We start from the raw sequence: 26,818 nt of genomic DNA on the forward strand, positions 1-26,818 counted from the left end.
TAGCAACACTGTGCTAGGATTTATTATGAGTTCCTTCGCAACGCTGTGTTAGCATGTATGGGCCATATTTCAAAATACACAGTTGCTACAGGCTCCCTAGCTACTAAAATAGAGATTAGCTAATCCTGAACCTACACAATAGTGACTCTGCCCCTGAATTCATTCACTCTGAGACCTGATGGAAGCATATGTTTGTGAACTTCATGGGTCATAGTCTGAGGTTCATGAAAGCAACAGCCATTACAGCCTGTTCAAACGGATTCAAGATTTGATATGAATGCTTTCATAAATCAGCAAATAACATTCAGATTAGAATCCAAACCAGACCTCTGAACTTTGTGATGTTTACCCATTACTATATGGACCTAAAATGAGTCAATATGACAGAATATTATTATTTTTAAATTAGCATCTTTAAAACAGCTGCAAGTTTACTTACATTCTGGGAAACACTACGATGATAGAAAAATGATGTCAGCTGTACATAGCTGCACATTGATTAAGCAACATCACCTTAGCGGAAACAGGACTAGAGAAACATCAACCATGATTTAAAAACCAGAGAGCTTGCATCAAAGGGGTTTGTTGCATCTTGTTCTGTGATGGAGCATACTGAAAAATCCTTAAGATAAACTACATAGTTTTCAGTGATTTATCATATGAGAAGCCTTTGTTGAATTTCAGGAAAACACTCTATATTGTTACTCTGCAGCTTTCAGTAAATTATCTTATTGGACTTTTAACTGGACTTTGCTCTTTATTATTTGATTGTATATTTCTGTTAGACTTTTGCTAGGATATTTTAGCCTGTATTTTACAGTAGGTGGATTTCAATAAGTATTCAAAGCCAAGGTGAAAACATTTTAACCGGACAAGATATCTATACATTAGAAATTATAGGTAGTAGTTTGAAACAAAAAAGATTGATGATTTCTACAATGCATATATTATCACCAATTAGGAAATTGAATAGAGTGGTTTACTCAGCTAACGTATGGAACTATTTCCCAGTTTGTTTGGATTGTCATGGAGTATGAATTTACTCCTGAAGTGCTTTTTTAAAACTAAGTGCAAGTTATGAGAACAAGCCATAGAATTAGAATGCATTGTTTGTGGTATCAAAGTATTACTATTTAATTTACAATATAATATGTAAATGTAACATTTTCTTGCAATTACTGCAAGCCATCTCCTGAAGCTCGTTTACAAGGGTAGTTCTACATAAAGATTCAGGGTCTAATACATTTTTTAAATCTATTATTATTAATTATTATTTGTGTTACCATACCACCTAGGAGCAGAAATAAAGGACCAAGACCCCACTGTGCAAGGTGCTGCACAAACACACATCAAAAAGCAGTCCTTGCCCCAAAGAGCTTTCAAGCCTTCCACTGACATTCCACAGAACTTAAAAGAAGAATTCATTATCTGAGACTGAAAATCATATGCTTTTCAAATGCACAGAAGGACTTGTGGTATAGTAGTTTATGATGCATCCGATGAAGTGAGCTCTAGCTCACAAAAACTTATGCTCAAATAAATTTGTTAGTCTCTAAGGTGCCACAAGTACTCATTTTCATGTATCAGTAAGTTACACATGCGGGGAATCACTCAGGCATTCCAGCTCTGATCCAGCAAAACTCTGAAGAACACAATTAACTTTCAGCATGTCAGTAGTCCCATGGAAGTCATTATGAAGAGTCACATGATCACAATTAAGTGCATAGTTAAATATGTTACTGGAGCAGGCTTTCCTGGAGCACCCAAAACACTCACTGAAATCAATGGCAGCTTTGGGCATTCAAAGAATCTAAAAAGAGACACAGTCATTTATGTTAATCTGGTCCAGCCAGTATTTGTAAATTTGCTGAGTTTGAAGAAAAATTTCTCCATTATTTGAAAACTGTAGTATCACTACATGTTTTGGATTCTGATTTTGTCATGTAGAACAATCTGATATATTAGTTGTAAAAGCTTACAAAATGTCAACATGTATAAACATTTTAAAAACTTTCATGTTGATTTAAATGGACCTCCTACACTGCTTGTGAAGCCACACACATTTTTTTCCTTTTACATATTTTTAATGTAACCCAACCATGCTTCTGAAGTAGAAATGTATATTAATAACAATAATAAGCCGCATTTCAAAAATAGGTACTGTATGACTTTGGAAATAACCCTGGCAGATAATATCCCCACATATATTTTATATTAAATTTTGACTTCAGAAATTCTATCAATACGCCTAACTAAAAGAATAATACTGTAATAAGCACTTTACATTTTGAAGCATTAATACATTTAACCTCCTCTCAGTTACCTGTTTACAGTAACCCACTCAACCCAAAAGGTAACGGGGATCTTTAAACAGCACTGTTGGATAATACAGTATACGATCCAGTCAGCAGCTTGGTGTTTGTAGAAGTTCTCAGGTACTATTAAACTAAAAATTACTTTGTTCTACATTTTCCCCAGTGCATTTTTAGATATTAAAAAATAGCAAAACAAAAAATGACAGAATTTACATTTGAGGAAAGAGAGGGCAATAAGGAGATTATGTTTTTGTCGTCACAATTTTGGGTCTCATCCAAAGTACATTGAAATCAGTAGGAGTCTTTTCACTGGTGTTAACACGGTTTGGACAGGGCTCTTACGAGGGACTACACAACAGTTTTGTCCTATGTCTTTAAATCAAAACTGTAAGCTTTTAAGGTTGGATCCTGCACTGTTGAACTTAATATGAGCTGAATCAAGACCCCGCACAATGGTCCTTATAAAAAGTCAATATTAACCAACAGCTACTTCACAGAAATATTTTAGATACAGGAGTTATTTTCTGTCCTATGTACAAGAGAATAATTTGATTTTTCACATACAGCAATGTGGGAACTTTTGGTAAATGCTCAGGGCTGGCCCTACCATGAGGCGAACTGAGGCAGCCGCCTCAGGTGCCAGACTGGGGGCGGGGTGGGGGGCACCACTAGGACCCAGAGTGTAGAAAATTGTGTCTGCTGCTGGTGCATATGTATTCTCTCTGCTCTAGATGCACAGAGATGGTGGAGTGCTGTGCTGGAGGAAGGAGGACACAAGAGACATAACAGGCAGGCAGGAGAAAAGATGAGAGGGAATAACAGAAAGCAGCAGGAGCTGCAGGGAGAGAGAGGAGGAGGAGCCTCTTATGTACCTGTCTAGCACCCCCAGGAACCTGGACTGATTAACACCAGCTTCTCAGGGAGCTTCCTGTTTCCTGCTGCTTCCCTGAACGCACTTGAGGAGAACAGGCAGTCAACTGAAGTATAAGGAGCCAGTTAGGCCCTTAAAAGACGCTGATATCTTCCCTCACTCAGGCCCTGCTACCAGCCTGCTTATTTGATCCCCTTCAATTGAGTGTTGAGAGCCACTATAGCTGGTCATGAGTGAACAGCGGTCATGAGTGAAAGAAGAAAACACCCCTCTGGGGCAGCATTCAGAAAAAGAAAGAAAGGAAGCAAAGGAAGCTTTTCTATCTAAGCAGGAAGGAGCTCTCCTGAGATACATGGACACAAATGTTCACGGTGAGCCTTCCGGCCCCAGTGAGGAGGTGAGTGGTGTGGAGATGCCTGATCTTCCAGTTAGTCAGAGTGCAGGTGACCTGGCAGCTACTGCAGCATCCATATCTCCGTCTCAAATGGATGTAACCATGCACATTTCTGAAGAAAAGTGTAGATCAGAGAAGAATTTGGTGGAGGCACAAGAAACAGCTGCTGCTGAGTTTAGTTCCTTAAGTCTAGATGATCCAGGACTGTGGACCCACTTGAGCAGTAGCCTGAGAGACTTCCTTGTACTGCATGGGCCACTGCAAGTGGAAAACTTCATGTTCCCCAAAGACAATGAAAATAGACGTTTCCATTCAACACATTACTGGCGTGAAATCCTGAATTGTGACAAAGTGGAGAGGTCATGGCTTATGTACTCAAAAACCCAGAATGCTGCATACTGTTTTTGTTGCAAACTCTTCCAGTCTAATGTTCCAGCCAGATTGGGTTCTACAGAAACAAAGGACTCAAAAATCTGGCTAGAAATCTGGCATGCCATGAGAAGGCAGCAAATCACCAGAGAGCATTCCATAGGTGGAAAGAGGTTGAGATGAGACTAACATTAAAGGCCACCATAGATGATCAGCATCAAGAGAAGATTGCATCAGAGTCTCTTTACTGGCAAAATGTTCTGAAAAGGCTCATTGCCATTGTGAGAATGCTTGCTACCCAAAACCTAGCACTGTGTGGCACTTCAGATCAGCTGTATGTGCCAAACAATGGAAACTTCCTTAAAATTGTGGAGCTGATGGCTGAGTTTGATGCTGTATTCCAGGAGCATCTTAAGAAGAGTCACCACCCAAGAAATGTATACACACCACTACCTTGGAAAAACAATTCAAAATGAGATCAGACAGTTACTGGCAACAAAAGTCAAACAGAAGATTGTGGCGGATCTGAAGTCAGCAAGGTATTACTCTGTTATTCTGGACCGCACACCTGACATCAGCCACACGGAACAAATAACTTTAATGGTGCGTTTTGTAACAACAATAGAACCTAGTAAAAATGTCCCTGCAATGGTGACTATCAAAGAGCATTTTCTAGAATTTATTGAAGTTGATGATACTACAAGAGCTGGTATGACAAATGTGCTTCTTAAAAAGCTGGAAGATACCAGAATTGCAATAGCTGACATGAGAGGTCAGGGCTAGGATAATGGTGCCAACATGAGAGGAAAGAACAGAGGAGTGCGGACACGAATCAGAGAGTTAAACCCTCAGGCCTTTTTTGTCCCATGCAGTTCTCATTCATTGAACTTGGTGGTCAGTGATGAAGCCTCAGCTTCTAGTGAGGCTGCTGAATTTTTTAATGTAGTTCAAAGCATCTATGTATTTTTCTTTGCCTCAACTCATCGATGGCAAATTTTGAAGCAACATCTGGGAACATCCTCCCTGACACTGAAACCACTGAGTGCCACACGATGGGAAAGTCGCGTGGAGGCGATAAAGCCTATCAAACACCAAACTGGGAAGATAGATGATGCCATAGTTGCCATTATGGAGGATAATGCTATGACAGGAACTGTTCGTGGGAGAACAGTGGCAGAGGGAAATGGAATCACCAGAAACATACATAACTTCAAATTTCTATGTGGCTTAGTGTTGTGGCATGACTTACTGTTCGAAATAAATGTTTTAAGCACAAGACTCCAAGGTGTTGACCTTGATATATCTGGAGCAATGGAACAACGGGACAAAGCAAAGTCATACCTACAGTCTCACCGGTCAGATGAGGGATTTCAAAATGTTCTGACGAGTGCAGAGGAACTTCACACTGAAGCTATTTTCCCACCCATTCAAGAATACAAGAGTCACCGAAGAAGACGACATTTTGATTACAAGGCATGGGATAATCCCATAAGAGACCCCAAACAACAATTCAAAGTTGAATTCTTTAACCAGCTGCTCGATTGTGCAATACAGTCAGCTGAAGAATGTTTCATGCAGCTCAAGGAACACAGCAGTACATTTGGGATGTTGTATGATACTCCAAAACGCCTCACTATACCTGAAGAAGACCTACACCAGCAATTCAGGGCACTAGAGACAGTGCTGACACATGATGACATGCGGGATATTGATGCGAGTGATATAGGTGATGTTCTGGAATATATGTGCACAAATAAGATGACTGCCCTCTTTCCAAATGCTTTTGTTGCTCTGTGCATACTTCTAACACTTCCTGTAACAGTTACAGTGGAGAACGCAGCTTCTCCAAGCTGAAGTTTATAAAAACACATCTACGCTCCACAATGACACAGGAGAGGCTGGTCGGCCTTGCAACCATCTCAGTAGAGCATGAGCTGGCCCAGACTGTGGACCTTCAGGAAGCAGTTAAAATCTTTGCAACCAAGAGGGCACGGAAAGCACCACTTTGATTCTTTAAACAGATAAAAACACCAGTGTTTACTATGCAGACAAGAAAAGTTACATTTGCTGTTCAGGCGTTTGAAAGTTAAGTGTTTCTTAAAATTTTTGAACAAGGCATTTTAAGTTGTTAGTTCTCCTTTATTGGGGTAGGTAGCAGAGCAGTACCATGAGAGAAGTAGAACAGGAAAAAGGCAGAATTGAGACCTTTTTTGGCCCAAGCGAGGGGACATGGGGGCGTCATTTGAGCTCCCTGCCTCAGGTGCCAAATGGGCCAGCCCTGTAAATGCTGATTTTTTTAATGGAAACTAGTATCTGTGACCTCCAGAAAGTTGTCTTATTCTTGTAATGGAAAACTTTCTCCATTCTAAATTTCTTAACAGTATCCAACCATTTGAGCTGATATTATGTTCAGACCTGACTAGGCCTGGAAACTGAGCTGAATGTGTCAAGAGAACAGACTTCCTTGTATTTTCTAATTTTGGACATACAAATTGACATAAAGCAAAACAAAGAGACAGGCAAAGATGTTGCCAAGGTTTTAGAACTTGCCTATATCGAAGGGTTTTATTTGGGGGTTGGTTGTTTTGTTTTGTATTTTGTCCGTTAGATTTCTCTTCCAGATATATTTTGAATTTTCATTTCTTTTCATATTCCCTTGGATACTCTGTTGATTTTTCTCTCCTGGCAGTGTAATCTATCATTATTTTTTATTTTAAAATGTGTTGAGTGATTAGAGAGGAGTCAGCACAAAAACAGCATCAGCCCACGACTGCCTGTGCCTGACACAAAATACCCAAACACTGAGTGCTCTTAGACTTGTTGAGGCCATTGTATTTTAATTTCAGTCCAGGAATAGGGGTAACCAGAAAGCAGTGCTTATAGGAATCACATCTGAGTGTTGGCCAAATGAGGCCTTCTAACACCTCTTCAGGTACTCTTCTGGGGACCAAAAAAAAGGGGCCAGTCCTCATCTTGTGTAAGTCACAGGTGACAAACTGTCATTATCCCTCTTCACAATCTTTCTGCTTGCTTCCTTCCTCCTGCCTCTTCACCCAATTAAAAAAAACAAAAACAAACCATGCAATACATGTAACTAACAAAGCTGTAAGAATCCTTCACCATATTCATCTTATCGTTTATTGTGTCTTTAGACTGTATGCCTTTCAGGGTGAATTTGTCTCTTTCCTGTGTTTGTACTGGGCTTCATACACATACAATGGGGCCCCAATCACATCAGGAACCTTTGGGCCCTACCATAATATAAATATTTAACAACAACAACAACAGTGAATTCGTATAGCTGACTTCAATGTGCTATGCCAGTGTATACCAGTTGAGGAGTTTGCCCTTAAAAATCAACATAAAACCTTTACCTCCAAAATCATTGAGAGGTAGAGTGGATACATACCTGACATATACATGAACTACCTGTCAGATTCTTATATTTATCCTTTTAAATTCTACTTAGCCTTTCCGCCTTTAAATATAATTGTTGATGTAGTTTGTTTTATTCATCTGTTTGAGTTCCTTTCTCATAATGGAATTCCTGTCATAGTCTTTCTAAAGATTCTCAGGATAAAAGCAAACCACCTACCACATTTTCTTGTGGATGGAGCTTTGTGTCTTGGCCAGAAGCCATCTAGAAGGAATACATCAGCTGGAGGCCTTCCTCTGCAGTCTAAATGAGAAATTGCTCCTCATGTTGTCTTTCATCTTTTAAATATGCTCCAATCTGATCTGAGCAGCTGTCTATGTTAGATTTATTCTTCTGCTTGTTCCCCGATGTTCCCATCTATGCTAATCAGTCTTCCTTTGTATGTCTTGAGCATTATCTTCTTAATCAAGCTTATTTTCAGACCCCATTTCTTGGCTTTCATGGTCTAGTTCTCCCATTAATTCTTGTAGAATATTTGTTGTTTTCTGTGACCAGAGTGATGTCTGAAAATCTGATTTACTTAAATTGTTTTTGTTAATATTGAGTGAGCTCTCGCTTTCTCTCACTCTCTCTTTCTAGCACAATCCTTTTAAAAAGATGCCGCAGAATATCTGTGAATAGCTTCAGAACACTATTTTCACTTTCTTTTATTTCTCAATATATATGTGTGTGTGTGTGTGTGTATCTCCATCTGTCTGTGGTTTAAATATGTGGTGGATGTCTTGCTTTACTGTATGTTTACTGCAGGCACAAAAAAGTGTTACATTTTTATGTGTTTAAGCTTTTCAAAGGTCTACATTCTAAGGCTTTTCCAACTGAATAGCTGTGTTCAGACAGCGAATGAAAGCCATGCAAAGTAATCAGTTGGGTCTATACATGTTCGCCAGTAACTCATTAATCACTTGAGATTTATCCATTACAACACATCCAGAAAAAAAGCCTGTCTGTTTTCATGGTTTAAATCAGTCATTACTATGCGGCAATTGCTACAATAAGTGTCTTTACACATTATACTTTAGAAAGCACACAACCCTGGTGCTTCCAGTGAGGTGTTTGCTTATCATCCTCTGTGCTCACAAATTATTAACAATGGCTGGGAGTCCATGACAACAACTTATTTAACATTTACATTTCTTTGGGTTACCTGCCTCAATTTTAGCTCTCCCTCTTTTTGGGGATTAGAGAAGACTACAGAACAGGGTAGCAACAGCAGCAGGATGGGTGCTGCGTGCGCTTTATACCCAACACCACCAATCCGCTCTCCATTCCTGCCTCAGCTTAGCCAATGGCAGTAGGAAGAGAGGGAGAAACCTCTCCCTTTTCCCCTGCCCTTTCCCAACCCAGGAGTGGGGTTGGGAAAGCTCCAGAGCAGCTGAGCCTGCCCTTCCCCAGCTCTTCCCAGGACCCCAAAGTTTGTCTGTTCCCCCTGCTATGATCAAATACCCCCCTTCTAAGACAGGGGAGGGCTGGCATTATATCCTCTCCCTCATCCAAGATGGGCTAGAATTTTCTATCTAAAATTTTCAGCTGCTCATGACACTCACTTATCTACCATACTGTCATGATCTTGTCCTGTGTCCTAAAGAGCAATCTAGGTCATGTTAGGTTTTTGTGGTTGTTGTTGTTGAAGGTTTAACACACTTAAATGCTTCATCCAGCCCTCTAGCTTTATTCATTTTTCCTTCTTTTTCTTCCAGGTCCTCCATTTGAATAGTCATTTTGGTTGAAATTCACTCAATTGTCAAGGGCCCATGGAGGCCTTATTTAAGCATTTATCACCTAATCCTTTTTGTTGGTTGCTTTACCATTGATTCATAGTTGACCAGAATTTGGCCCTTAACACAGAGCTTAAGTGTTGGGCATGGGAACAATGATGAACTTTTCCCTTTCTTCTTCATTGAACAAAATGTCTTCACTGCTGCTGCCTAGCGGCTTTTACTATTTTACATTGAGGTCTGTCTCATTCCTGTGACACAAAGGTGTATTCTTTCATTAGTTCTAGTCCTCTAGCACAGTGTTTCTCAATGACCAGTCCGTGGACTGGAACCACACCCTGAGATCTCCCTGACACAGTTGAGGAAGGCAACAAGCCGGTCCCTGGTATCAAAAAGATTGAGAAACTCTGCTGTAGCAAATAGCATTTACGCCGCCTCCTTTGTAGATTATTAATTTACTACACAGTGTTCTAACTATAGCCTCCAGGTCCTGCATAAAAAATAAAGATGAAAACTGAGCAACCATTCTCAGCCTCTATAGCGGACACCATAATTCAAGCACAGGAGGTTTTTACCCAAACTGCTAGGATGCTGCCGTAGATTTTATTGCAGATTCACTTACAGGTGAAGTTCATAAGGTGTTGGCATTTTAGCTCCATAGTTTGGGTCCTGTGTGCGTAGAGGCTGCTGGTGTGCCCTTTTGTTTAAACCTGTCATTTGAAATCAGCTGGGTATATGATCAGTTGGGGAATATGATAACACATGTTTGTCTTGTGGGTGAAGGCAGCATGCTCCTTAAACAGAGTCCTCAACTCTGGAACTTGATCCCCTATTTGATCCAACAGAGGCCAAGTTTTTTTTGCATGGCTCATGCATTTCCTCAGGCATTTGGTGAGAGGATTATTTAAGGGGGAGAGGTCCTAGGGCTTCTTGGTTTGATGGGGGACTTCGTTTGTTTACACTGGCTCACATGGGGCGAGCAGATGTTTAAAGCTGATGTATTAATGTAATTTATTGTGGGTCTGCCTAGATAGTGTTCAGTTACACACATGAAAAAATAAATAAAACTACATAAGTAAATGCTTGTTACTGTCTCAGGCCAGTTATTATGTCATGTCATGCCTTTTTTGTTTATTTTTTTAATTGAGGATGATCAGGCTTTTAATAACTTTAATGTAGGAGGAGGGTCTCTCACTTGGCTCATATTCATGTTTATTTGCATTCAAATCCACATTTTGGAACAAAAAAATCCAAAATGAACACACATTTCATAACAAATAATATATTCATCACTGAGCACAGCTCTAGAGCACATTGTGTACATAATTCCTGTAAAACTTGGTTTGTAAAGCACTGTGCTTATAGGGAACAAAGTCCCTTGGGAAGCTGGGTCCTGATCCAACAATGTGTTTATGTACATGCTTAACTTTTAGCATATTAGTGGTTTCACTGACATTAACAGGACTACTCACTCAGACTTAACCATGTTCTTTAGCGTTTGTTGGATCAGGGCCTGAACCACATTGACTTTTGGAAATTGTGAGAATCCTGCAGTGCTAAGGACTGGATTTATGCGGGTGGTGGCTGATTATTTTGAATTAGTGAAATAACAGGCATCTGGATCAGTAAATTTGTTGGGACAACCTGTCATTCTTTTGTATTTTTCTGTTTTTAATTCTCTGGTATATGTGAATTACATCACTTTGCTCAAACACACCAATCTCTTATTACCAGTAGAGCTGGTCAGAAGACCATTTCCCCGCCCCGGTGAGGGTTGAGTTCTACAGCTTCTCGATGGTTATGAAGAGAAAGGAAGGAAGGAAAATCTGGAAGGTATGAAAAGGAGAATTCACCTTGGTGAGAAACAACTTCAGAATTCTTAGTACCACCTTATCATCACAGAACACGCAGTAAGGTTCCTGCATAGAGAAGGGTGCCAGCTTTAAAACTTGCATAGTAATCACGAGGGTGACCAGAAAACAGGTTTTGATGGAGAGATAAAATGCTGACATAGATGAGTGGTTAGAGTCTTCAACACCAGTAGTAGGTCCCATTTTAGGGAAGACTGGTCTGGCTGCCAGTCTGACTGCTCTAAAGTAATTGGCTATCTGGGGATTCTGTGCCAAAGAGCCCAAGCATCCTGCAAACAGAACGCTACTAATGGCAGATACCTCATGTGTTATGTGCTGGGCTGAAGACCTTTATTCACACCTTCTCGAAGAAAGTCCAAGATAGCTAGACTTCCAGGATCTCTTGAATTAGAATTGTGCTCCTGGTACTAAAGGCTGAACTTGGTCCAGACAGAGGGATAGGCTTTTATTGAAAAAACTCTCCTGGTCACAAGCAAGACTCTCCTGATCACTTCATATGAGAGGCATAGTGCTCTTAATACTCCTCTTTCAATAACCCGACTGTCAAACAGATGGAGAAAAGGGCATTGGGAAAGAATGTCTGGTCTGTGTGGCAGTTGTAATGGTGATTCCAGTTTCAGCTCCTTGATCAGTATGGAGTAATCACAATCACCTTTGCTTGTTCCCATTTTATCATTTGGATTTCTTTCCCAATGAAAGGGAAAGGTGGGAACACACATAGCAGAACTTGCAGCCACCTGTACAAGAGGACATCTGTTCTGATAGACTTGAAATCCACATCTCTGGTGAACTATTTCACCCATTTGGTATTTTTGCAACTTGCAAACAGATCGAGTGATGGGATACTTTACGTTTTTGGGATCAAATTGAAGACTTCCTGGTTCAGATACCATTCCAGGTTGTTAACTGTGCATCTTCTGAGCCAGTCTACTTTCGGAGTCAGCTCCTTTTTTATGTGTATCACCTTTAGGAAAGGAAGGGTCATTTCTGCCCATTTCATTACCTCCATTGCTTCTGCATGTAGAGCTATGCTCCTTGTTTGTGTATGTATGCAACTGTGGTTGCATTGTTTGACTGGACCAGGACATGATTGCCCTGTAGATAGCTCTGTGATCCCCCGAGATCCAGCTTGACGGTACCAAGAAACTGATGATGTGTTTCCTCTCCTTGAGGCTCCAGGTGCCCCACACTGTACTGGATCCCAGGTGTGTTCCCCAACAGACTGTGAGAACCAGAGGGTCTGGAAGGTATGTGGGAAGGCCGCTGTGGACATTCCCAGGGACTCTCCACCATGCTAGAGAAGCAAGTACCTGACTCAGGATCATAACCTGATCTTTCATGTTTTCCAGGGAGTGATCCCCTACTTAGAAAAGGAAACCCTGGAGACCCCGATGTGGGATCTTGCCCATGGGGTGACTCCTACATATGACACCAGGAGGCCAAGTAGCTAAAGGCATGGAGCATTTGCACAAGATGGAAATGAGATCCTGGGTCTTCTTGAGCCTGTTGAGTGATGGGTAAATCCCAAGTGGGGATGTCCACTCCCAAGTGGGGTAGCCTTGTAGAGGAGATTAAGGAACTTTTCTTGATATTTATCACAAAGCCAGGGGCTTCCAGGAGGTGCAGAGTTTGCATTGTGTCATTGAGTGTCACAGGCTGGGTTGGAGCTCTGCTTAGAACCTCATCTAGAAAGAGGTATAGGTGAGTCCTCTGTAACGTGATCCTGGCTATGACCACCACCAGTTTCTTCACAAAGACACCTCGGGCCAAAGAGAGACTGAATGGGAGGGTTTGCTATTGGTAGTGCTCTGTGCCATAAGGAAATCTCAAACGGAATGGGCAGATGGGGATGTGGAGATATGCATCAGCCAAGTCCAATGAGGTTAGGAGACCCACTTGACACAGAGAGGGCACCATAGAAACTAGGATCTCTATCCAGACTTTTTTTCTTTATCCACATGTTGAGCCTTTTGAGAACTAGCATGGCTCTGACTCCCTGTGTGTGCTTCTATGAAAGAAGAAGATGGAGTTGAATCCTGAGAACTTTTCTTCTGAGGGAACTCTTTCTATAGCTCCTATGTCAGGAGATGGGAGATTTTGTTCTGGATCAGTTTGTGTTGGTGGGATTGGTGGAGAGCAGGGGTGGGATTGGATGAAGAAGGGATGGAGTGGAGCCAGTAGCTCAAGGAAGTATCCCTGATTTGGTATCTGGTGTGTGGTCTATATAAACCATTCTTCTGAGAAGTGGTAAATTCTGCCTCCTAGACTCATTTCTGGGCAGGGACCTATCTGTTTGTTGTCAGAATGGGCTCTTGAGGGCTGCAGGACCACCTCTTTTGAGTGTCATGACTGAGATGAAAACCTCAATGAACCCATTGAAGCATCTGCCACAAATGCTGTTGCCAGGGAAGTCTGTGTGATCCTATCCTTCAGGGCCCTGAGGTCTTCCGCTCAGGATATGAAAGCACTCACAAAGCATGTAGCTGTGAGATACTCTGAGAATGGCTAAGGATGCCTCAAAGTTCATTGTAAGGGTGGCCTCCTCTATTCTGTCTGGGGAATCCTTAGGAAAGGATTCCCCTTCAGACAGAATGACAATATCCCTTGCTAAGATGCTACTGCAGCATCCAAATTTGGAACCTCCATAATAGAACTTTTTGGCTCTTGCACTAGATAAAATCTAAGGTCATGTCTATTAATATGCTGGATTTTCCACGTGTTTCTAATCAAGTCCTCAAAGGAGGGTTGAAGGGGAATTGCAGCCTGCAGACAGGAATTTGAGGGAAGGTATTTACACTGAGGCTTGTCCTCAGGAGCCTGCTCAGGTTAGATCTGAGTCATGGACACAACCTTTTTGCACATGACCTCAAACTTCTTAGAGGGAAATTGTTTTGGTACATTTTCCCAGAGTCCTGCTCAGCCTCAGAGCCCAAGAGCTGTCCTCAGCAGAGGAGGAGGATACTGAGTCAGAGCTCAAGTGCCTTCTGGATTTTTTTTTTTATTTTTTTTTGCACTTTTCCTTTTCCTTTTTGTTCTTTCTGGGCTTTTTTGACTTTTTGGCATACTTTGTGGTCGAGGCTACTGAGAATGCATCTCTTGTGGCTTGCTTTACGCAAAACCTAGAGAACTCTACAGAGTTCTTGCTCTGAGTTTTCCTCATTGGAGTCCCACTTACCCCAGGTGTGGGGATGGGTTCCCATTACTGGAGTTCACTGATCCAGATTGGTAGGGAAGGGGGCTCTTTATGATCCTGACATTTCTTCCCATGGAATCTAGGACCCAGTTCAAGACTTGTGGGAGGAATAGCATCTTATCTTTGCAGTCCTGTTTTATCCAAGGACTTACCCCTTGTATAGGCTGGATGAAGTCCTCCTTCTCCTTACAGCCTCTGTCTGTTCTGTTCTCTCTCTCCTGGTTAGGTTTCTTTTTGGTGGAGTTGTAGCTCTTTGGGTGGGTAAGAGACCCAGTATGCCTGTCTGACTCAAAGCCCTGTGCCCTAGCAGAGTTAGGGTCATCTGTTTTGAAGCAGGCTGATCATAATTCATCTTCTGCCAAGCCTGAGACAGCTGCCTCACATATAGAGCACCTTTTGGATTTTGCCCTGTGCAGGTGCAGCTGCTCTGCCATGCCTGAGAAGGAGCAGAGGAGTCCAGAGCAGAGGTGCTGCAGTAGCGACTCTGGGTGGCTATTACCACTGTATGCTCACACCCTGGACCAGGAGGAGGCGAGGATGCTTGAAGCAAAACAAAATGCTCAAACTACCTGAAAAATGGCCAACACGATAAAGTTAAAAGAAAATGGATGGGAGCAAAGTAAGCCACCACTGTATGCTGCCCTGGAGGGAAGGAGGGAGAAGGGGCATGACCAACAGGAGCAGTGCTGCAAGCTCTGAACAATCTCTGGAAGCTGCGGAGAGGAAAGCAGCCACAGGCATAGCAGAATTGTGGGAGACACTGGGCTGCATATGGGTTAAACTAAAGTTGTATTAAAACTTTCTGCACAACAATTTTGACTACCACCTAACTCTAACACGCTCTAACTACCACCTCTACCATGCTGTTAATTGTCATGCAACACCTGGCAATATTATTTGTGTTCTAAGCACTCCACTTCCATCAAACTTCATTTTGTAATTTTTTTACATTTACAACATGCACAAATAACTAGTTTTTTAGAAGGTCCAAAGATAATTGCAAAAATGCAAACACATTGAATAAGCACTGACATTGAAAAAAGGTTACAATAGCTTCTCCGTAATGTACTGTAACTGTTTTTCAGAATTAAACAGGGAATAAAAAATTCAACTATCCAGTGTATTATAGTTCATTGGCAAGTCATCAGAATCACCAAATAAATTCAGGAATCAGTTAATGTACTAAACAGAGCTAAGGAAGTGGGCATAAATTAACTAAGCTTCTGTATTTTGCTTTCACTTCAAACCATATTACTAGAGTTGCAAGAGCTTGGGGAAAAAACGCATGGCAATCCACATTTCCCCTAAAAGCTCTCCAAGCTCAAGAGCCTGGGGATAGCTTAATTAAAGTGACTTGCTATTGCTTTCACATATGCCTCAATTTTGGTTCAACAAGTTTTGTCTCAATGACGTGTCAAAAGCTTGAGCAGGCATATTTTAAACCGCTCTAAATATAATAATTGAAATTTATATAGCACCTCTCTTCCCAAAGGAACCTGGAACACTACAAACTATTGCACTGATTGTGCTATGGCCTTACTCAGGCAAAAATCCTGTTATCTTCAATGGGAGTTTTGCCCAATGTAAGGACTGTAGGGATTAGACCATAGATACCCATAAAGAAAGATAAAAGTGTGACAAAATTAGAAGTAACTGACAATGGTGCTTTAGAAAAAAATGTCTTCATTAGACGCATTGCTTCTACCTTAATGAAAATCGTGTGGTTATGCCCAGTTGCAATAGTAGTGAAATAAATGAAATTATACTCAAAAGTGCTCATCAACTACAAGTCATAGAGGTTTTCAGGTTAGAAACAGAGAGAGAGAGAGAGAGAGAGAGAAGGGGGAGAAATTAAAACAGTAGCATCCATCTCTATATTCAGCAAGACTGATCCGTGTTTGTCACTTCTTTGAATTGAAGAAAAGCAGCTAAAGATTTAGCCTAGATTTATCGACTCCATATAATGTCAGCCAGCTTTATTAATTACTGTTCTAATCTGATTCATCCAATTCATTAATTATTGAATCTGCCAGCTGAGATTTGATTACAAGACTCTCTTTTTTTAATGTGTTTAACGATTTGAAGGTTCATTAATTCCAGGTGTTTTTTCTGGGAGTTGCAAAGCTCCATTTATCATCTCTTTGTTCTGTTGGTGTTACTATTCTTTTCACTACTGCTTAGGTGCTGAAGACTAACATTAGAAAGGCAGAGGTGGAGATTTACAAATACACATGTCATCTAGCATCTTTTCCACATACAATACTTAGTCCTGAATATTGATTGGTTGTGATAATGAAACACTTTTTCAAAATTCAAAAGTATAACAACCTTTACTCATGACAGCCAGACCCACAAGTGCATTGCAGTCTCTGTATACACTTGATTAGACTATTTCACACACAACCGGGGAATACAATCGCTTCTGAGATACATTGATGCCAGTGCCACTAACAGTATACAACGGTTTATTTATCTATTTATATAAATGTCTATAATAATCATAGAATCAAAGGTCTGGAAGGACCTCGAGAGGTCATCTAGTCATCTAAAATCGGCACCTATCCAACAGCACCAGTTACAAAAAAAAAAAAAGGCAAATTTAAACAGCAAGTTTCTGATAACAAAATAAACACTTTTCAAAACCTCAAGCACAAAACTCCCAACCCCCATGCAGCTCTAAACCCCATCAAACCCCATTATCTGCAGCAGGCCTGGAACCAGATATGCCTAGCAACATGTCCTGAAGATCAGCATACCAAGGCTATTTTGGACCATGGGTCGCGGAGCTTGAACCGCCTCTCTTTTAAATAAAGGGGGGATCCACCTTCAGCACCCTTTTGAGTGTAACTGTGACATTATGGCACAGGAGAGACAGTCTCTAAATTTGGAAGGTCCGAAATTGTTTTAGGGCTATACAGGTCAAAAACAACATCTCGAAACCAATAAGCACGGACCACGGAGCACTGGGGTTACTTACTAAACAGGCTGCAGCATCTTGCACCACTTTAAACTTCTGGATTGACGTAAGGTGTAACCCAATGATGAGAGCAATGCAGCAGTCTGGTCTCAAAGTAACAAAGGGTCATGATCTGGATCTGAAAGAGAGCATCAATCTCCAGGCACAGATGATGTAAAAGGATTCCAGGACATCGCTGGTACAGAAACATCCACAAGCACCTGGGCATCCAATACAACACAAACCCCAGATTGTGCACACAAGTAACAAATGGGGAGCAAACACTCTCCGTTAAAGATAGAGAGATTAACCTTGCCATATCTTTTGGTGCTTCCCTCCACCTACTACTACTGTTTTAGTCATAACTAGTCTGAGTGTCTCCCAGCAAGCTCTCATCCATGCCTCAAACGTCTCCAGACTCTGGGGTAGGCATGAAACAGCACTGGCTGATAAATGATAATTTAGAGGTGCATGGCACCAGCATACTGAAAACCTTGCAGTCCATACCTCCAAACTAAGGGCAGTCTATGTGGGGAAATTTACTAGCATAGCTTTATAAGTGCCAGTATAACTCTCCAGGTGGACACGCTTCTGAGTGCTTTTTTTCCTGGTTTAATTTATGTCACTTTGAAAGCAGTATAAACTAAGTCCTGGTTTACATTTAAAATTTAATTGACCTAGTCGATCAGGGAGTTGAAAAATTCACACTCCCAGGCACTGTATTTAAGCTGACTACTCCCCAGTGTAGACACAGCTAGGACCATGGAAGAATTCTTCTGTCAGCCTAGCTACCGCCACTCGTGGAGGTGGATTACCTACACTGGTGGAAAATCCCCTTCTGTCAATGTAGAAAGTGTCTACACCATGGTGCTGCAGCAGTACCACTGTAGTGTAGCAATGGCCTAAAGCAAAAAAAGGCACTCTCATTCTGGGATAAGAGTGTTCTCATGAGGAGTTATACCTGCATAGCTAAGATGATATAATTATACAATTATGGCTATTCTGGTGAATTCCCCCTGTAGACAAGCCTTCCTAGCAGCCCTGTATACATGTTGATAGGAGACCAAATGTAATCTCTGTGGCATTCTACACCACAGTGTCCTGAGGGAGAGGAGGGAGCAACTGTCCCACACAACTCTCTGGGAATACTCAGCAAAGGACAGGGAGTGAAGAAAAATGCTTGAAATGACATGGGAAATCTAGGTATGCCAGCAGCAACTCACTTTCTGGGCTGGAATTTAGCCTTCAGACACCAAAGCTAACAATGGCCCTTATGCTTGTGACAAGCGCCATCACCCAATGACCACATGTGATCAAGACCTCTCTGTTACTGCTTATCCAAATTAGAACATCTCCAAGGATCATAGTGGGGACATTATTTCTCTACTTATAATAGGAGACTTAAAGATAAGTGTTCCATCTATCATTCAACTGCAATGTTTCTTGAAGCATCTATATTTTCATTTAGGTCTTCATCCCATAACTGACCAAACCAAGCTTGTTTAGGGACAAGAGCTGTTTATATAAGCCAAGGAGATACAACAAGCTAGTTATTTTCGGAAGTTAAAAATTACCTGAGTAACTTCACCACTGATGTTGCTGTTTCTTTCATTTTTATTGAAGTTAATGAAATGTCACATTCTCTTTGTATGCATGCTGATACAGTCCTTTAAGTGCTGTGATCCTGGGATAGAGGAATCTCTTCCTTGTTTGTTCCAATTGACAGATGGCACATCTATTTTTAAAGCAAGGTTTTAAATGTTTGTGTCTTGTGGCTATCCTAGTTCAAATGATTTTTGGTTTTGGTTTTGTTGCTTTAGGGGGATTTTTATGTTGATGACTGCATAAAGGGCACTATATAGAAAAGCAGATTATACTGGAAGACGGACTCAAACAGTTAACTTTTTTTTTAATTGATGACAGAGCTACATACAAATTGGGCCTTTTTTAGAGCTGGTTGAATATTAAAAATGTTTAATTTAAAATTTCAGATGAATATTCACTAATTTATTAGACAGTCCCTTTTGTATTCCTCTCTACATCTTCCCTCCCCCGCCAGATATTATACTGGACAGATTTACTGTCGGGAATGTTTGTGGTAGCTGATTTTTAAGTGACTATTGAAGAATACTGAAGTAAATACAACTAAACTAAGAGTAAAAACTAATACCTATTGAACAACAAATACAAGCAAGAACATTGTAAGCTGTTCACAATTTGCAAAATGAAACACATGAAATTAATCTGTGATTTGCTGTGAATTATTTACTTAGCTGTAGTTATTGATGTTTCTCTTTATTCCTTCAGACCAAGTAGAACTCATTTGATAGGTGAGATCTATACAAAAAGATTTCCCAACCTTTGTTTAGTCAGCATTACAGTTGGTTGGTTTGAAAGGCTTCAACAGTTGTGTTCAAAACCTTTTGCTGATATTTTCACCCTTTCTGTTGACTTTGATTGTTAAAATTTAAGAACTCAGAGTTAAAGCAAATGGTGTTCTACCAGGCACAAACCAGTTCCACATGGAATGAGGATAGAGAATCTATAGTATGGGTGAAGATAGAATGACATACTGCTAACAGTGGAAATCCAGGACCTCATCTCCTGAAAACTCAGAAAGATTTACGCCTTTCTAATCCAATCATAATTCACTCCTACAAAACACAGAATGAAGTCCACAGAGGAACATCCAAGGAAATTTTTTGGAGCAGATATATGTGGAAATTCCTTAGTTAAGGTAAAAGGTCAAATATTATCTTGGGACAACTGAATAAAAAAAACAGAAGACGAATCAGATTCTCAGACCTTTGTGATTATGGTAATTTTATTAGATTTGCAGAGTTGCAAGGAAGGAAAAAAAATAAGCAGTATCCAGGGATGCATAAATAATATTTCTAGCACTATTGTTATAGCTAATGGGCTAAAATCACTGAAGTCCATGGAGTTAACACATGGAGGAGATTGGCCCAATGTATTCAAATTTTAAAAAGCAGCAGATTTTCAAGAGATGTTTCCAAGTAAAACATAGGTCTAAACTACACACAACCTTGAAAATACTAAGGGCCCATCCCTGCATTCTATGGCCACCAAATACTCCTGCTAATTTCAATTGAATGCAGGATCAGGCCCATACATTCCTTCTAAATGCTATAGTTTCTCAAATTACGAGACATTGATCCTTTCCAAGGCAGGCTACACCAAAGCCAGAGGAAACAGGAGAAAAAAAGCATGCTTATGTTTTGTTGAAATCTTTGCAAAACCAGGCCCTACTAGAGACTAAATACGGTTACTTAGTAGATGGTCTCTTTTGGTACTGAACCCAAAGGATAAGATAAATCATGACGCTATCCCTCTCAGTGGATTTAAAACCATAATTCTAAACTGCACCATGAAAAGTAAATTGTTTATAGTGTTCATGCCAAGGTACTTCAGGTGAGACACAGTCAATTGCAATATTAAACAGTACAATAATTAGAATATATAATTAAAATACATGAGAACAAAGGATGGAGTTTCCAAAGGAATCTAAGGGGGTTAGGGGCCCAAATTATTTTGTAAATCAATGGTATTTTGTGTGCCCAACTCCTTTGAAAATCTCAGTCAAAAATAAACATAACTGAGAAAATGTCTCCCCTAAAGATGGATCTTTGCTAACTCCCTCCCCACCCCCGCCCCCCAAAAAATTCTTTAAACATTTTACAAGAGGCCTAACTATTTATTTAGGAAGAACAGATGTAACAATGTGTGGGAAAACCTGCCCTAAAGGGTGTGGAAAACTGCCCTATATTTAAAATTCACCTGGGATGGAAAGGAGATTAGGATTTACATTCTCAGTTGAAGACTGGACCAGGAGATTGTGAAAGAGTTATATTGCCACAGGAGAGGCCAGTTTGTAATATACATGGCCCCTAATATTCCATAAATTATTGCACCAAAGTGCATATGTACAGACTAGGGTCAAGAGGCTGTAATCAGAGCCAGAAAGTAAGGACGTTCGAGGATGACATTCTGCTTATCATGAACAAAATGACTAAATGACGAACCCTAAAACATCAATTCTTCTGAATTAAAAACTAACCCCCTAGACATGTGAAACTGATCTTTTTAGGTCTAATGGTAGCTAATGTTAAGACAATGTAAAGATTCACTGAGGCCATTATTATCTTAGACCTTGATGCTAGTTAGTTTTTGAAAATTTATGGAAAAAGAGCTAGAAAGCAAAATGGAGGAATTTAAAAGGATATGGAGTCCTATAAGCTTTATCAGAAAAGAGTCATCATGATAAAACTGTGGAGGAGAAACAGATGTGGGCCATGGAAGTCTCTGAGCAATAGAACAAAGAATATGTCATCTTTTCATCCATTTTCTTGCTCTCTTTCTCCTCTTTAGTGTTGTGCTTGTATTTTCCTCAATGTGTGTACACAATAAGAAACAGAAGGGGTTTATACCCATGAAGATACTTTAATCTTTCAAAAAATAATTTAAAAGACAAGATAAGAACGGGTCTATTGATATTTCAAAGGAATTGACTCATTATGGAGCACCTGTTTAGTCTTTTGTGTCAGATGCAAATTTCTAACAGAATAAAATATAGACAATAGAAATGATCATGTTTCTCCCAGTCTCAGAGATAAACATGCCAAGAAGACTGGAAAATATATTGCAACTGAGGCTTTTAATGCAATTTAAAGTTCCCTTTATCTATGAAGCAAATTTTTCGGCTAATACTTCAAGGCTTACAAGGCAACCTTCAAGATGTCACTTTTCAAGAGTCATGGCAAAAAACTGAAGGGTCTGGTAAGCATGTCCCACATTCAACATATTAAAACCTCAGGACTCCAACCAGCCTTTTATCACAAAGTTGGTCTCAAAAATAACTATTATCCTAGATAAAGGACACAGACTTCATCTTATACAGCCCAAGCTAAAGCACACCGAATTCATGAAAAGATTCCCCTTGACTTCGATGGGAAATGGATCCGGCCTGTATTCGTGACAGGTAGGAGATCCTATTCCCATCTTTGTCTCATATACATCTTATGCACAGTTTGTCATAGTCAGTTTGCCATGGCATGGCAGCATAGCTCAGCAGGTGGAGCAGAGGGACTGGGAGGTAACAATTCACAAGGCCAGATCATCACATCAGTTGTGCACACAACTTTCATTAACTTCATTGTGAGTTGCCTGTGCACGACTGATGGGGTGACTAGGTCATTGCGTTGTAATTTCTGCCATGGACCCATTTAGCACCTTTGGGCAATTTATTTAGAGATCAACTTTGCAAAGTTTTGAACACCCTCACCTACCCGTGATTTGAATGGCAGTTGAGGGGACTCAGTACTTCAGAGGACTGACATCTTAACTTCTCTGTACCTCTGTTTCCGCAGGGGATAATACCGAGGAATTCTATCAGTTGGGATCCTCTGGTGGACTAGTTCTGAATCCTAGTTCAGCAAGTTCACTCAGTTTTCTTAATCTCATGTCACTTTTTCCTCTCTTTCCTTCTTAATTTTTTAATGTACCTTTATATCAATTCCCCAGCTGGTTGCATCTATGTCTATACTAAAGAACCCATTCTTGGATAGTAATGGATTCCTCTCACAAGCTGTGTTCCTTGTTGTAAATTAAACTGTGTTCCCAGTTCTCTTTTCATCTAGGTGAGTCTATCATACTGCACGTGTAATATTGATTTGTATCCCTGATCTTGAAAGTTGTTTTTATACAGAAACCATGAAAATGATATTCAGGCACAAATATTTTTTCCTCTCGCTCTTTCTATCACCTAGAAAAATGGGATCTTACGCCTTTTCATTTGCTCTGCATGGGCATGGGAGAGTTTTTCCAGAGAGGTCTACATCAAAGAACTCTGGTGAGGGGATAAGTTCCAAGAATATGACACCCATATTTCTACGACTGTTGCCGCAGAAAGAAAAGAAAAATGTGATGTCATTCTTCCCTTTCGAGAGGCCATGTTCCTCCCTTTCCAACCGTGCTGTGTTACAAGGTAGTCCACTTCCTGCATATAACATTGAAAGTCAGTGGGAGAGAGGGTGGTTTTCCTTTTCCTCATGCAGCACTTTAATCTTTCCGTAGGGGATCCTGTCTATACTAATCTTAAATCTGTCAGGTCCTAACAAAGAGAGGGTTACGATATTTGGAGAGGAATAGGCAGGACAACTTTCCAACTTTTCTGCCATGATGGCTCCATGTCTAGTTGGCAGCCGGTGTCAAGTGGAGTGCCCCAGGGGTCGGTCCTGGGGCCGGTTTTGTTCAATATCTTCATAAATGATCTGGAGGATGGTGTGGATTGCACTCTCAGCAAATTTGCGGATGATACTAAACTGGGAGGAGTGGTAGATACGCTGGAGGGCAGAGATAGGATACAGAGGGACCTAGACAAATTGGAGGATTGGGCCAAAAGAAACCTGATGAGGTTCAATAAGGATAAGTGCAGGGTCCTGCACTTAGGACGGAAGAACCCAATGCACAGCTACAGACTAGGGACCGAATGGCTAGGCAGCAGTTCTGTGGAAAAGGACCTAGGGGTTACAGTGGACGAGAAGCTGGATATGAGTCAGCAGTGTGCCCTTGTTACCAAGAAGGCCAATGGCATTTTGGGATGTATAAGTAGGGGCATAGCGAGCAGATCGAGGGACGTGATCGTTCCCCTCTATTCGACATTGGTGAGGCCTCATCTGGAGTACTGTGTCCAGTTTTGGGCCCCACACTACAAGAAGGATGTGGATAAATTGGAGAGAGTCCAGCGAAGGGCAACAAAAATGATTAGCGGTCTGGAACACATGACTTATGAGGAGAGGCTGAGGGAACTGGGATTGTTTAGTCTGCCGAAGAGAAGAATGAGGGGGGATTTGATAGCTGCTTTCAACTACCTGAGAGGTGGTTCCAAAGAGGATGGTTCTAGACTATTCTCAGTGGTAGAAGATGACAGGACAAGGAGTAATGGTCTCAAGTTGCAGTGGGGGAGGTTTAGGTTGGATATTAGGAAAAACTTTTTCACTAGGAGGGTGGTGAAACACTGGAATGCGTTACCTAGGGAGGTGGTAGAATCTCCTTCCTTGGAAGTTTTTAAGGTCAGGCTTGACAAAGCCTTGGCTGGGATGATTTGATTGGGGATTGGTCCTGCTTTGAGCAGGGGGTTGGACTAGATGACCTCCTGAGGTCCCTTCCAACCCTGATATTCTATGATTCTATAATAAAACCTTCCTCTCTCAAGTGAAACACAGTGAAGAAATTCATGCTTTATCCTAATCTGAAACAGTATCGCCTAGAGGTCCCAAATGGAGAGCTGAAAATATGAGACGGTCTTTAGTGCATTAGGAATTGTAGCTCATTTACATGCTTGGTGAGGCTGTTTAAGATCGTTGTTTAAGTAGTCCTCAAATGATTATTGCTAAATATGTTAAATGTAAGGCTTCTAAATACTTTCCTTTTGTAAAAAAAAAAAAAAAAAAAAAAAAATCTTTCAAGATAGATGCAAAGACATAATGATTGCCGTATGTCAGAAGGATTTCAGGGTTAAAAAATGGACTTGAACAATGGCTTTCTAAGTTCCTATAAAACAAACACTTTTATAAGCTCCTGAGGTTTTTCTTGCCAGAGAAGGTTTTATCAGTGGAAAATAATGATTCTTGACCTTCCTGTATCTCACAGAATTTTTATCTTGGTAAAGAGATCTCTAGGTGTAGCACTACTAATGGACCAAGAGGATATTAACTGAACAGGCGTTAAGGTATCTATACTCAAGTACAGTTAAATGTATTACATTAGCTTTAGGTTTTATATTTAACTCAGAATATTCTCTCTTAACACTTTGCCAGAGGGTAGATTTCCTGGGTGTTCTTGTAAAATTCTGGACTCAGACTTTTAAAGATTCCAGAACAAAAGGAAGAGGAATCCTTAACATAAAACATCTTTCTGAAAACCACAAAGATCCTACCACGGGAACTCACAAGTCTCCATTAGGGTCGTTATCAGTAGTCTTCGTGTACTGCTTTTTAAAGTCTGTTATAGATGATAAAATTACAAATTAATTGTGGCTCTGTCTAGGTTTTGTCCCAGTTGATGCTTGGAAACAGTGTAAGCAGAGTTTTTTTTTTTTTATTTCACTCACATCTGCAGATATGGAGACAGATGCATCTAAAACAGCTTCATTAACTACAACCAATAATAAAATATTGACAGGAACTTGGGGTCCTATCCTAACTGTAGTAGTGATCACATTCATGTCTCAGAGGTGGCGTTAGAAGATCCAGAGCTCCAGCTGTCTGCTTATAAATAGTAAAATCACTTTATTTTATCATTTTTTCTTGTGACATACTGTGCAAATGAAAAATAACATCTTTTTTAAAAAAAATTTCAGTAAAACCTAATCTGACCATTGCCAATATACCACTAAAGAGAAGAAATGAAACCAGCATTTCCTTGTATCTAGGAGTTATCTGCATATTTGCCAAAAGCATTCTTCATTACTTCAACTACTCCAACTAGTTATTTTCTATTAACCAGTTAACTCTCTCTACAAGAGGTTTAAATAGCTGAATTCAGAACATTTCTTGCTGTTCATTGAAACCTGACCTTCCTTTTCTCATTTAAGTGATATACCTATTATTTTAAAGCTGCAAACTAAATCCAAACATAGTCAAACAAATGCCGCATTAGCCACTTGAACTCCTGGTGTTAAGGTTCAGTCTGACTCAAAATTGTCAAGTGTAACTCTTCTTAAATGGCTGCTTTTAGCATACGTAAGTGCAGTTCAAGACCACATCTGGAAGGAAAGATTCAGCTTTTGAGTTTGATCTTAAGGAGGCCATGCTAGCTGTCAACTCCTCATATCCCTTTGATAAATAATTCAGTAACAGATAACTAAGGCTTATAAGCAAACTGGATTTAACCTCCATATCTAGGGCCCTGAATTCTGCGGCACTCTCATGTGACAGACTGGAAATTCTGAGTCACCTTCATTTAAAGCAAAAAAAATGAGTCTTTAATTAAATATGTTAAGGAATAGCACAGTTAATACAGTCACCTTTGTGTTGTTTATCTTCCTAGTAAATTTAATATTTGTGACAGGAAGGGTTCTCTCATCACGGTAGTTAATCCCCTTCCCCGAGAGGCAGGAGCTAGGTTGACAGAAGAATTCTTCCGTTGACCTAGTACTGTCTACACTGGGGTTAGGTCAGCTTAACTACATCGCTCAGGGGTATGGCTTTTTCACACCCCTGAGAGATATAGCTGGATAGACCTAACTTTTTGGTGTCGACCTGGCCTGTGCCTATACTATGGAGATATACCAGTATAACTATGCCAGCATAGCTCAGTAGTGTAGGCACCTCTTACACCAAAAGAAAGGGGTTTTTCTATCTGGAAGGAATATCACCTCTACCAATGGCATTAGCTATGTTGATGGAAGCACTCGTCAGTTGACATACAGGCACCTACACAGGGGGTTATGGCAGCATAGCTAGGGTGGTTGGGGTGTGGTTTTTTCACACCCCAACCGATATACCTATGCTGATATAACTTTCAAGTGTAGACCAAGTCTCAACATTTTCAAAATTCAACTACCAACCTCTTAAACAATTCTGTTAACCTGCTTACCGAACAACATCTTTTTTAAATTAAAAACAGTAAATGAAACCTCAGTAGTTTCACATTTAGCATGCATCGTAAGGAAAGAA

The 26,818-nt window shown here is 40.4% G+C and overlaps 1 long non-coding RNA gene across 1 annotated transcript in view; it reads left to right on the forward strand.

Annotated features, from left to right (window-relative positions):
• LOC141990504 (uncharacterized) overlaps nt 1–26,818 on the forward strand; it is a 61,991-nt gene that overhangs the window by 2,276 nt on the left and 32,897 nt on the right. The gene's annotated exons all lie outside the window — the stretch shown is intronic.

The sequence above is a fragment of the Natator depressus genome, chromosome 7 (genome assembly GCF_965152275.1).
Source record: "Natator depressus isolate rNatDep1 chromosome 7, rNatDep2.hap1, whole genome shotgun sequence".
Taxonomy (NCBI): Eukaryota; Metazoa; Chordata; order Testudines; family Cheloniidae; genus Natator; species Natator depressus.